Below are 14093 nucleotides of genomic sequence, written 5' to 3'. Positions count from 1 at the left end.
GATCTCTTATTCAACCTGTCAATTTTGAATATTAAGGCCTCAAGGCCCAGAAAGGTCACCCAACTAGTAAATGTAAGATCCCAGACTTGAGCCAAGGCTCACTCCTTCTCAGCTCTTTGTGTTTTCTACTATACCTCTTCTTGGTATTGTTCACTTGTGTCTCAATGTGGCCATGTGGACCATACAGTCCATAAGGTTGTCTTGGCAAAGGTAATGGAGTGGTTTACCATTTCCAAACCCCAGTGGATTAAGGGAAATGGAGGTTAAGTGAATTCCCTAGGGTGACAGAGCTGGTAGGGTTTGAGGCTGAATTTGTGCTCAGGTCTTCTGATCTCAGGCTCAACACTCTATCTACTGATAGATCCCCTACTCCCTCCTTTAACATAGCCTTATGATATGAAAATTTACCAGGATGATGTCCCATTTACAGCCTTCCCTATTCCCATAAGGGACAACCAGAAACCAGAGAAACTCAAATAAGCTCCAAGTGTTGCTGTATTCACTCCTTCCCAGGACATGATTGCATATGAACAGGGTTTTCCAGAAACAAAATCGACTTACCTTAGGGAATAAATTGTGGAATTTTCAGCTCCTTGCAAAGAGAAGACTTTCTCATAATGAGGGTTGTCCAAAATGCAATGAGATTCCTGAGGTCATCCTGGGTATTCTTCATCATTGTGGTGATCTTTAAAGTTTTGACATAAGCATTGATTGGGGACATTCGCTTCTTTTTCATTTTGTTTTGTTTTGTTTTTTTGTATTAGTAACTAGTGACTTAATTGAGATGTAAATGGTGGTAGTTTTTTGGTACAAATTATGGCCAGATAACCAAAATATATGTGCATTGAAAGACAGGAAGAGACATGCCCACTATTCCCAGGTGTGGGGGAAGCCAGGTTGGCTTAGCTGTCATTGTCACTGTCCCCAAAGGTGTGCTTGTCAAAAGGATATTCCTCCATGCCAGAATCTGGGGTCCCCATTTTGCCCGGGTTGGTTATGGGATCACCCAGTTTTTTGATGGACTTTACCTGTTCATCTAAGTAGTGGGATGATGAAATCACATAAACAGGGGTCACTCTTGTCAGTTGTCAGCTTGTGCAATTCTAGTAACGACGGATTGACATTTTTTTCCAAGTGCAGGGCACATGCACTGCATTCAGCCCACTCTCCCAGTCACCTCGGTGTGGCTTCTTGATGTCTTGCAGAAAGATGGGGCTGCCAAGCTGGTTCTGGAGTTTCATCAGCTTGTCAGCGTGCTGCCTCTCCTCCTGGGACTGGTAGAGGAAGTACTTGGCTATGTTCTACAATGCTACATCATCTTGGTCAAAGTAGTAAGATAAGGACAGTTAGACATAGGGGGCGTAGAGCTCCCGTTTGATCTAGTGGTTGATGGTGGCCTCTGAGTCCTGGTGGTAGTTCAGTCGCACCTGAGAGGGGGCTGATGTGGTTCTATCAGCGGTGGAGGCTGTGTAGCAACTGGGGCTGAAGTTGGGGAGGCGGCAGAGGCAGCAAGCGCAGAAGAGGCTGGGGACCAGGGGCTTGGGGCGACTGAGCTGGTTCTGCTGCATTAAAGGGTGGAGGGACGAAGTGTTGGTTAGTGGAAGTGCAGGTGGACAGGTGGGTAAGGGCGGCTCTGGGCAGAAATCGAGCAGGGGATTCTGTATAAGCACTGTGGAAGAAGGAAACCTCAGAGACTCCCTTTCCCTGCTCTTCTGGGTGATTGGGAGTATTGTTGAAGAGTCTCTGTGTTGCTGAGTTATATGAGTTGTTTGGGAGGAACTTTGGGTTTTCCTTCCAATATTGATTCTGTGACTCTGGAAAAATAAAAGTTTAAAGCTGTTTAGCTGGCCAAGAGGAGCATGGATTGTGAGTTCAGGGTTCCTTCAGCATCCCTTCAACATCACAGGATACTGATGTATTTAGCTGTAGATCAGTTCTTGGTTTTAAAGCTTTAGAAAAGGCTCATGTTGTTTCTACGATTAAATGCATGTTCCAGACAAAACTTAGTTCTTAGGAAGAGATAAAATTTCAGTTGATAGGCTGTTATCACAATAGCTAGCCCTAGACAGTGTCATAGTTGGAGTCAATATGAAAGCAAAACTTGCAGGAGTAGGTGTTTTTAGTTGCAAAGAGCCTCTCTAGAATCTGTTTCCATGTGGAGCAGGAGGATGCATTTCGAAGAGGGATACTTTTTTACAGTGATGTTCTTGGAAGTGGGGATTTTTACAAGGATGCTCTTGGAAGGAGGATTTTTGTTTGTTTGTTTGTTTTTTTTAGGAATGCGAAGTTGTCAACTAAGAGACAATATTTTAATTGAACATTTGGGTTGGGGGCTAAGGCAGAAAAGAGAGAAAGGGAGTCAGTAAAGCTTTGGAGATCATACAGTAAAAATGTAGTCAACGTTGAATTTGCTTATAAAATGCAACCTTGGGAAGACCAACAAATAGGAGAGTCGGGCAACGTTTCTCTGAGTAATCTCTTCTCATCTGTCTTCTTTGTGTTCCAGGGCACGTTGGCAATGTCCACTGAGTGGAGAAGCCTGGAAAGCTTGTAGCAATGAATTTTCCTTCAGAATTGTGTCCCAGCTGACCATATTCAGGGCACCCAAAGCAGTAGAAGCTTCCTTTGCAGTCCGTTATCATGCTGAATTCAGCCTCACAAGTCACTTTGGTATTTGGCTGGCCATTGTACATTATCTGGGCAGGCCTGGGGATGGCCTCGTTTTGGTTGCCAAGGCCAAGTTGCCCCATCTTGTACTCTCCAAATGCAAACATGAAGTCAGTTTCTGTCAAAGCCAGAGTGTGTTTCCTATCCCAGTCAGTGGACTCCATCACTTCTTTGCTGTGCACTTCCATGAATGTGGGGGCTTCCACTCTCTTGGTATCACCATGTCCCAGCTGCCCCTTCTCCTTTCAATCCCAGCTCCACAGCTTTCCTTCTGTGTTGATGAGTTGACTGTGACCAGCACAGGGGTCAGAGACCATTGTCTAAACCTGGATCCTGGACAGACAGCCATTTCTGTGCGGTCCCCATAAGTTTTGCCTCAGATTGCTGTAAGCAGTTTGCTGTTTTGTTACTTCCTTCTGACTAATGAGGACCCAGTTGGTCAACACCAATATCAAAAGCTGCCCTATGCACTTCAAGCCTGGTTTGGCTGAGGGGGAGATAATGGAGAGAGGGAAAGAGTCTAGGTCCCCTGTCCCCAGCATGTGCTCACGATCCTCTCCTTTGTGTGCTCTGCCTCTGTGATGACCAAGGAGTTTTACAAGGATGCTGGAGATTCTTGTAGGAGGAGGTTAAAGCAGGAGAAGACAGTGGCATGGTGTTTGACATCCCAGCAGAGGCCTCTTGGATTTGAAGATTTTATGGCTTGTGAGAATCCTCCTCCCCTCTTGCTGAGGCCAGGAGAATAACACCCAGGCAGCTGAACTGACTCAGTTCCCAGAGGTCCCCAATGCCTGAGGCCCCTGGCTTGAGACATGGTTGTACCCCTTTCCTTCTGTCCAGGAACACCCCGCCACCCAAGTTGGGAGCAGTGGAGACAGAAGCCCCAATCCCTCCGTGTATCTGAGGTGATCAACAAGGGTGAGCCAGACAGCAAGGTGAGCGACCTTTAGTGGAGAGCAGAGGAGCAAGTTACTACCCTTCCATGTTCCCCTGCAGCTGAGGGTTGAGACAGGGCTAGACTCATAACCTTCAGTACCTACAGATTGAGAGAAGGTGTGGTGTTTTCCCTTGGGACATGGGCATTGAAAGACTTTGGTGTTAATGAGTTTTCCTGAATTTACCCTATTACCTAGCTCTTTCAACTCCTAGATTATTTTTATACCTATCCATACCTATATCCATATCCCTATCTATATCTAATCTATATCTGTATCTCTATCTTCATATCTATGTCTATGCACATATATTCATATCCATATCTATGTCCCTATCTATATATCTGTCTAATCTCCATGTTTCTATCTCCATAGCTACATTCAATCTGTATCTGTACCTATAATTATCTATATCTATATTCATGTTCATGTCTTTAGCTAATCTCTGTCAGTATCTACATATCTATATCAGAGTATCAATATTCATATCCATATTTATATCTAAGTCCCTATCTATTTCCCTGTCTCATATGTATATGCTCCTATTTCCATATATATATATATATTCAATCTATATCTGTACCTATACCTATCTTCATGTATATCTATATTCATGTTCATATCAATATCACATCTATATCTGTATTTGTTTGTATGCTATCCATATCTGTAACTATCTATATCATATCTGTATGTGTATATATCCACGTGCATATCTTAATATCCCTATTCATATCTAACTTGGATCTCAAATGTAAATTTATATTCATGTCCGTATCTATATCTAATCTCTGTTTAGGTCTGTATCTACCTATATCTCTACATAGGTATACACATGCACCAGTATGCACGTCTGCTACAGGTATGTACATATTTTCTTTCTATGGATTTAAATTCTTAACCCCTGTTCAAGGACAAGACAAGAGATTCTGAAGTAATGACAAAACTTTCCTTGGCTAATGTGTTCTTCTTCCATTAGATATTTGATCATAATGTCCCTTTCCCCTCACACTGTAGGCCTACCTAGCCTTTTTAAAAGCAATAATGAAAAGAATATATCATGTTTTTTTCTCTCATTTGCATAAATATTCAGTTGCTAAACTCAGTTCAGTCTGTGGGGTGGGAGTTCAAGACTTCTGGCAGGAGAGATAATCAGAAATGATCTCATTTCTTTCCTAAGAAAATTTCTAAAATGAAGTGAGGGGAAGTTGCTTTCATTTAAAAATCTGTGTTAAATTCTCAGGAAGAACCAAGAAGGGATATTTATTAAAACATATAATTTTTTTCATCCTAACTTACATACAGCACTCTTTGTGCTCCTGTGTATGCATCTTTAGTTCAAGAGCTTTCCTCATTAAATACCTTTGTTTTTCCTTTTCCCATATTTATTGATGAATATAAGAGTGAAATACTTCTCTCCACCCATTTCAGGGAAAAATGGAAGAAAACAACAAGGAAAATCACTGTTCTTTTTTGTATCCTCTGTAAAAGATACCTTTCCTTCTTTTCTGTTAATCTACTTTTCTATGAAATGAGGGCAATGAGGTGGCAGCTGGGCTGGAGTCAAGACTACCTAAGTTCAGACCTGGCCTCTGGCACTTTACTGGTGTGTCCTGGGCAAGACACAGTGGAATGAAAATAATAATATGTATCTCCTACAGTTGTGGTAAGGATCAAAGGAAATATTGTTTAAGAGATTAGCACAGTGTCTTGCTCATAGTGGTGCTTAATCCAAAGTGTAGGGAAAGAAAATTGATGGTTTCTCATACACACACACACACAAACATATTTACTAGAAGAAATTAGAGGTAGATAAAGGCATTGCCAAGGACTGAACCAATGAATTTCATATGTGTATGTATGTACACCATCATATATTTAAATGTCTTATTATTTCTATTATTTTAGTCAGAAAAATCTTCTGGTAGAATAAGGCATATGTATATGAATACATAAAAATAAATATATGTTACTCATTATTTGAGTACTCATTATTTGAGGCCTCAAAGTTATGAGGCTCCATGTTGTTTGAGCCTGGCTTTGTTTGATGGTAGCTGATTAGGCAATGCCCAGGGAGAAAACTTCTACCAATCAGTGGATCAGCAATTATCTTGAAGTTCATAGTGACAGAATATAGCCTAGAGGATTGAAAGGTGAAGTTAACTGTCTAGTGTGTTTTACTGGCAGAATCTGAACTCAGATTTTCTTGCTCCAGAGACCAGTCTGTTATCCTTCCTCCCCTGGAAGTTACTGAAGGAAGCCACAATTGTAACATGAATATATGTTCCTGAATTCACCACTAATGAAATTAGTTGCCTCCATTCCCAGTTAACACTAACATATTTTCAAGTCCATCCTGTTTTGTCTTTGTCTGATCAGGTGACCCTGGACAAGTCATTTTCCTTTATTGCCTTAATTGTAAAATGGGGATGATAATAGCAGCTCCCTCTCCCAGTTGGGGGAATCACATGAAGTAATTGTAAACTGCTCATCAAGGGCTTAGCATTGTGCCTGGCACATCGTTAATTGCTACATAAATGGAAGTTATTCTTATCATCACTATTGTTATTATTTCCACATACAGGAAAAGAACCCAGCCCCACCTTTGGACAGTTGCAAGCTTCAGGGAGTTTCCTATCTGCTATTAGCACTTATGCCACTAGAGGTCAGCAGTCAGTCCAATGCCAGACACACCCTCAGACCTAGAGCCATGCACCCTGAACTGAAAGCACTTTGAGAGCCCTATTCTTGACTGTAGGAGACCAAGGGCTAACCCTCAGATTTTATCCCACTAATGCTTGCTTGAAATGTGTCCAATTTATGTATAGTTAGTTTTGTCATTGCTCTGCAGTCCCCTCTGACTGTAACAGGCATCTATTTAGCATTTGCTGATAATGAATGGAAAAAAGTCCCTGAATGACAATTCAGCTGTTTTTCTATTTTAAGTAAACGAGTGCTTTTCACCACTACCATGTGATGGTATACATTGATAATGACATGGCGCCTCTTTGGAGCAATGCATTTATCTCCTCCACAGTCACTCATCTTTGACTACCAACTCGTGAACCAGCCTTTTCCCATGTAACCCAAAGTCAGAAGCACCTTCTCCCTCATGTACACAAGCACTGATGAACTGAACAGAAATTCCTGAGGATTCTCCAAGGAAACCCTCAAAGTGTACAACTCACTCCTGCAAGTATTCCAAAAACACAATTTTGTGATGTTCCATTGTCAGGAATTATACAACAAAAACTAGTCACTAGAGCCTTTAAATTAACCTCCTAAGTTTCTCCACCTCAGTTCTCTGCCAATGTGGTGTTATTTCAATGACATATAATAACAGACTCAAAGGTCCCTTGGACAAGGGAGGTTCACCCCTGAACGTGTCCATCACTTCCCTTAATGAATTTCTCAAAATATTATGTTGACAGGCTCATTATCATGAGCAGTTATTGTCAAGGGAGAATCAGAGAATGTCTGAATTAAAAGAAACGCAGTGACCACTTGTTTCAAACTACATACTTGAGAAAGTATGACGATTGTAACTTAACTCTCAACCTCTGCTTAAAGACCTCCAACAAGACTTTCCCCTACCAACAATGGCAGTCATTCCACTTATGGATAGCTCTAATCCTTTGAGCATTTTTCTTTAGATCAAACTCAAATTTAGGCTTAATGTATACATTGATTTCAGGTCTGCCCTTGGGGGTCAAACAAAACAAATATAATTTCTCTTCCATATGTTGGGCCTTTCATGTAATTATAGAGAATTATTCTATTACTTCTTGGTCCTATCTTGCAGGACAAACAATTTAACCTCTTGTTCAGTCAATCTCAAGGTGGCAGGTACTCCAAGCTATTTATTATGGAAATTAACCATGTCTGGATACTGTCCTGCCCATCAACGTCCTTCTGAAAATGTGGGCTTCAGAAAAGAACACCGGACTATTCTTTGGATTTGACCAAGGGATGATCACCTCCTTATTCCAAAAGCTTAACCTCTCTTGACATTACAAGTTCACTAATCCTCTCAGATCTTTTCCCAGGGAAACTGCTCATTATATAGTACCTCAGAATTTTATTTTTCAATCGCAAGTGTCGGATTTGCAATATTGGAATCAATCTTATTAGAATAAGCACAATATTCAAAGACAGTTAAGATCTTTTCCGTTCTCTCTTTTCCTTTTCAAAAACCTATCAGGACAGTATTTGTTCTTCTGAAGGCCTTCCTTTGGTAAACAGTCTTACAAATATCAGTTACTGGTTCAGCAACCTTACCTAGCAACTGTATCAGTTCCCAGGGATGTAATTTTCTTAGGCTCCATGATTCTAATTCATCAAGGATATGTTTGACATCTTTACTTAATTTGCTAATGAAATAAATTTGTATAAATTTATGGATATATAATATATGTTTCCTAATTGGTACCAATTTGCTAATGAACCATCTTGATTCTGTCCTTTCTTCTTCAAAGGTTTCTCAAGCAGACAAAGAAGAAAGAGTAATAACTGGGCAGCTCTGTCTTTTTTTCTGCCTTTGTTTAATTTTATCCCATCTACTTTGGGTAATGGGCAGCAATACCTAGTTTCATCTACATCTGAGACTTTCCCTTCTGATGCAGACCCTTGCCCTGACCGTTTCTCTGAAGCTGATGACGGCTTCTCTTGTCTAGAGGGCTCTCTTGGTTCACTCTTCATCCCTGCTTTGATTCTGTTCACAAAGACGTGTGGTATGTCATCAGTAGGCAATGTGTGGTTCCAAGGCATTTATTGTCATTGTGGGGACCTCCCTGGGATCCTGGACAATCTTGCAGACTCTCAAGTTGCATAGATTTCCAACTTCTTTACTTCGATGACTTCCTATGGATCTGTGATCATGTGTGGTCCTGTCACACCAGGATTTCTTAACACAACTCCATCATGGGCTGAAGACTTCACCAATGATCTATGTTGTTCTCCCTACGTTTGCCCCTTAGTTGAGATCCCTTCCCATATGTCCTCTTACCATTCATGCTATGTCTCTATGAGAGAATACGCCCTTGTTTTGTGGAGCATAGTTGTTTGTTTCTCGCAGAGCTTTTCTGAGACAAAGTCACAATTAGAGAGTAGTCTTTTTCTTTCATCCTTTTTTCTGAAAGACCATTTACAACACTTTATCAGTCACACAGCTGAAATCTCAGTTCTCCTACATCCTCACATTTGTCAACATTTGGCAAAATCGGATCTTAATCCTTCCAGGACATAAGGAAGGAGGAGAAAAGTGAATCTTGCACCAAGTAAATGACAGCTGGTTTGAGTCCTGATCTCCAGAGCCCAGGCAGAACAGATCTGTAGAGATGCCTCTGTGTTCCTTCACTGAAGGGTTATTTGTTTAGGTCTCTGGCTCCCTGACGATCCCCATGTGAATGTACTATATAAGGGCACAAGTGAGCTTAGGTCCCTCCCATGACTTTCCTCACCAACCAGTGCTTGTAGAGCCTCCACTGGAAGTGACCTAGTCCAGGTCACTCCAGATTCCATCCTCTATCTTTATTGCACAAGGTCACCTGTCTGAAAACCAAGGTGCCTGCACACTAGGCAGTCACCAGTGGCACCGCCTTTCATTCTGATTCTGAGGAGAAAACTTTTGACTGGATTCAAGGAGACCCAGAGCAGACTCAAAGAGCGCATGCTGGGGATAAGGGGGCAAAGAGAGAAGTGTCAAGGAAGAAGGGTGGAGGAGGGAGGAGGGAAGTGAAAAGGAGCCCCGCATGTTTGGGAGTGCAGGACTGTAATGTTCCTGTTGTGTGCCTTCCTCGAGCACATGAGTATTTCAAGGGAAAGGCATTAAATTAAATCACATGGTAAGACAAATCATAATAGCACCCCCTCCCAAGAAAACCAAGGCATATTCTCTCATACATAGACACAGCATGAGTGGGAATAGGAGGGATGGGTAAGGATTCCACCTATAGGGCAATGTTGTAGGGAAAGTGTGGGGCTGGGTTCCATGTAGAGGGGCAGCTCACACTTGGGATGTTCTATAATACCTGATGTCTTCTCATTGGGCATGGTTCCTGTTTGGCATGGGGTCTGTTGGATACATTGTTGTACAAGCTCTCCATTGGTCTTATAATGGCTGATAGTCACTTGCTCTCATTTAGGTCTTGATCTCATGGAGATATATATATATATATACATAGATAGATATACACTTATGTACATATATATGCATATGTACATATACACACATGTGTATGTGTATAGACATATACATATACACACACACACACCACACACATATATACATACATATATATGTTTGTATATGTATATATACAATATTCCCTACAACTATCTTAATGCTGAGAAAACTCTCAAGGGTCACAAATATCTTTCCATGTTGGAATGGAAACAGTTGAACAGGTCAACTTTCACAAGTCCCTTATTATTTCCCTTTCCTGTTCACCTTTTCATGCTTCTCTTGATTTTTGTATTTGAAAGTCAAATTTTCTATTCAGCTCTGGTGTTTTCAGCAAGAATACTTGAAAGGCCACTATTTCATTGAATATACATTTTCCCTCCTGAAATATTCTACTCAGTTTTGCTGGGTAGGTGAGTCTTGGATTGAATTCTAGACTTCCTTTGACCTCTGGAATATCCTGTTCCACTACTGTAGAAATACAATCAGGACAGCACAAGATCTGGAAGCTTGTACATTATAGTATCTCTGCTAGATCTTGTGTTATCTTGATTGTATTTCCACAATACTCGAATTGTTTCTTCCTTACAGCTTGCCATATTTTTTCTTTGACCTGGGAACTCTGGAATTTGACTACAATATTCCTAGTTTTCCTTTTGGAATCTCTTTAAGAAGGTGATGTGAAGGTTCTTTCAATATCTATTTTACCCTCTGGTTCTAAAATATCTGGACAGTTCTCCTGGATAGTTTCTTCAAAGATGATGTCTAGGCTCTTTTTCTGATCATGGCCTTCAGGAAATTTTAAAATTGTCTCTCCTGGATCTATTTTACAGGTTCTTTGTTTTCCCAGTGACATATTTCACCTTGTTTTCTATTTTGTCATTCTTTTGGTTTTCTTTTATAATTTCTTGATATTTTATAAAGTCATTAGCTTCATCTGCTCCATTCTAATTTTTGAGGAATTATTTTCATCAGGGAGCTTCTGGACCTCTTTTTCCATTTGGCCAATTCTGGTTTTTCAGGCTGTCTTCTCTTCATTTGCTTCTTTTGCCATTTGGCTGTTTTAAGGTGATATTTGCTTCAAGCTGTTTTTTGGGGAGGTCTCTTTTAGCCAGCTGTTGACTCATTTTACAAGATTTTCTTGCATTATTCTCACTTGTCTTCCCAATTTTTCCTCCATTTCTCTTACTTGATTTTCAAAATTCTTTCTGAGGACTTCCAGGGCCTGTGACCAATTCATATTTTTCTTGCAGGCTTTGGAAGCAGGAGTTTTGACTTTGTTGTCTTCTTCTGGTTGTATATTTAGATTTTCCTTGTTACCAAAGCAAGATCATATGCTTTTTGCTTTTTTACTGCTTTACTCCATTTATGAGATTTACTTTTTTGCTTACTTTGTAGGTGTATTCCTTTTACAAGCTTATTCCCTTTTTTACTACTACTATTACTGCTACTACTACAACTACTACTACTACTAGTACTACTACTACTACTAGTATTCCTACTACTACTACAGCTAGCATTTATATAGAGCATTAAGATTTGGAACCACTTTTTGCATGTTAAATCATAGATCTTTTCAGCATCTTTGTACGTTGGGACGTATTATTCAGGATTAGCAGATGAGCAAATCGAGACGAAGAAAGTTTAAGTGACTTGATTGGGGTCACATCGTCAATAATTGTCTGGGGAAGGATTTGTACTCAGGTCATACTGACTCCAGATCTAGTGCCTAATCCACTGCATCAACTCATCCCATCATGTATAGGTTTACTTTCCTTACAGATTTACTCCTTTAACAATTCTTCCCTTCACGTTCTCTTTTTCCTCTATGGGTTGATTCACTTTATATTTTAACCTCTTAAAAACTTGATAGACACACTTACCTATTTTCTCTGAGTTCTCTAAGCAGCAGATAGGCAGACATCCAATTTTTCTATTCCTTCTATCCTTACCAGTATGTTTCACTTTCTTTTTCTTATTTGCTATACCTTGTAGATTTCCTCGTGTTTTCTTCCTCCCTTTTGAGACTTTTTCCTTGATGCTTCTTCATCTAGAGTCCTCATTAGATGGAATCCAACTATTCTTCCATGAGTTCAAGTCAATCTTCAATTGTTCCACAAATTTTCTTAATTTCTTCTCCCCAATTTCAGTCTCTGGCCTTCTTCACCCATCCATCTAAAGTCTTCTCTGTCTTCTTTTTATTCAATTTATTTTTTCTTTTTCTAGTCTTTTCTGTCCTTCTCCTTTTGAAGCTGAGTTCCTAGGGATGCTGTGGTCATGATATGAGAGATTGTTGGGTGGAAAGGTTGTTTGCCATCACCACTTGCTGCACCTGGAGTAACTCCTGAATCATGCTCTCTAAAGAATGCTGCTGCTCCTAAATCAAGAACTGTCAAGGTGGTGCTAATTCAATTAGCAGACCTCTCATGTGATCTGGGATTTTTCCTTCTCTCAGAGGGCTGTCATTGTATTTCCTTGCCATATGCTGATTGCAGTAAAGAGTAGAATATTTCCCTAGCATTCTCATTAGTAGAAATTATTGTAGGTGATGGAATGCATACATCTCCAAATGTTTAATAAAGTGTAACTAATACTATTTTTATTTACTCATATATCTCATCTTGCATTTGACATTCTCCACAAAATGTCTATACCATGACTTGCTCAACCATGTCTTCCTCCTACTGAGTAGACACCTGCTACACAAACCCGCTGTCCAGCCCCAGCGCTGGCCCTCTTTACAGATGATAGCATCTCCAAAGCTCAGGGAGACCAATGTTCAAATGAAATGAACAATACCATATGAGCAATTTGCATGTTGACACATGGCAGAACAACCATTAAAATGAAGAAGAATATTAGTGTGGAAAAATTTTTTCACAACCTTTTGACTATGGACTAGAGCTTTCCACACAATCCTATGAATTGTAAAATAAAATCCCAGAGACATAACCTCTCCATGAAGTGGCCCCTTAGCAGCTCACAGATTTTTAAACTTTGTTGACAGTTCACATCTACTCATAATTATGCTTATGAACCCCCAGACACTTTGAATTTCTTCCTGAAAAGCTTGTGATGTTTATTTTTTAATAATATGTGTAAAAGATTTTGAAAAATTCAGAGTTACATATAAATGTAACTTCATTCACCCCAAGTGGGGTCAGTGAGGGACAGCATGTCAGTAATTTTTATGCTCAATTGCGTAACATTATACTGTAGAGGTGAAAATGAATCATTTTTTTAAAATAGAAAAACAGGGTATAAATACATTAACACCAAAGCAGGTTTCAGTGGCCAAGAGTAAACCAAGATAGGGCACCAGATCTTCCCTCACATCCCTCTCACAGTCTCCCCTAGCCCTTCTAACTTCCCCCCTACTCTCATTACCAACCCTACCCCACCTTGCCCCGCCACGTACTGAAAGTTGTATTTGAGTCTAGCTGAGACCTAGGCCCCAGCTCTAGGGGAGCTCATGGTGGGGTCAATAACTCACCCATCTGATGACCACCAAGGGTGTCCCACGTTGATGTCAGACGCACCTCAGATACACTGAGAGGGCAGAGGTGACTGTCACAACCACTCCCAACTGGAATGACTAAGGTCTTCCTGGACAAAAGGAAGGCTGTCCCAAACCAGGTGGGGAAACCTCCAGAAACCAAATCAGTCCTGCTGCTTGAGTCCCAACTGGAAGGGTGGGGGAGTCTCTAAGGCCACAAGACCCCTCTCCCTTCTGAGAGGTGACTGGCCATGCCTTGTTCTTCCCCTCTAAATGATGTGGTTGTCCTCCTCTTCCTTCACCTCCTGTCTTCCTGCTATTACTTCTCACCATCCTTCTCTCCCTCAACTTTCTCTCCTCACCATATTCCTCTTCCTCTCCTCCTATTTCGCCTCCAGATTTGCATCCTCTCCTCCTCTTTGCATTTGGTACTCTCTCCTTTGCTTACTTAGTGTTTTGCCTTCTTTTCCTTATCTTCTTCTTCTTTCTTGACCTTTTTGTGCCTCTTCTTTTTTCTTTTCTGCCTCTTCTTTTTCTCTTTTCTGTTTTCTCGTCCCCATAAGTCTTTAGTAATAGCATGGAGCCTAGCACAAGAAAACAAGAACTTAGGAAGTTTTTATCCATCTCTCTACTGAGATGTCCCCATTCCCCATCAATGACACTCAACTCCCCCCAAATAGCCACATGGATAAAAAATCCTTATCTGAGTAGTACTATTCTAGTGCACTTGAATGGATGATAATGGGTATTAACAAAGTTAAGATTACGTGATAAATACCCTCTAGCCCCAGTATAAGCGAATAGACTCTAGCTA

At 40.6% G+C, this 14093-nt stretch overlaps 1 protein-coding gene across 2 annotated transcripts in view; it reads right to left on the bottom strand.

Moving 5' to 3' along the window:
• LOC140500486 (otoconin-90-like) overlaps nucleotides 1-13116 on the bottom strand; it is a 46992-nt gene extending 33876 nt beyond the window's left edge. For both annotated transcript variants that reach the window (XR_011965759.1, XM_072603053.1), the window contains exon 1: nucleotides 562-13116. The gene's annotated coding sequence lies outside the window, so the exon portion shown is untranslated. The remainder of the gene's footprint in view (nucleotides 1-561) is intronic.
• Nucleotides 13117-14093: the final 977 nt, after the last annotated feature.

This window comes from Notamacropus eugenii, chromosome 4, assembly GCF_028372415.1.
Source record: "Notamacropus eugenii isolate mMacEug1 chromosome 4, mMacEug1.pri_v2, whole genome shotgun sequence".
Lineage (NCBI taxonomy): Eukaryota > Metazoa > Chordata > Mammalia > Diprotodontia > Macropodidae > Notamacropus > Notamacropus eugenii.
Note: the sequence above shows the minus strand (reverse complement) of the source record. Positions and strands in the feature narration are given on the sequence as shown.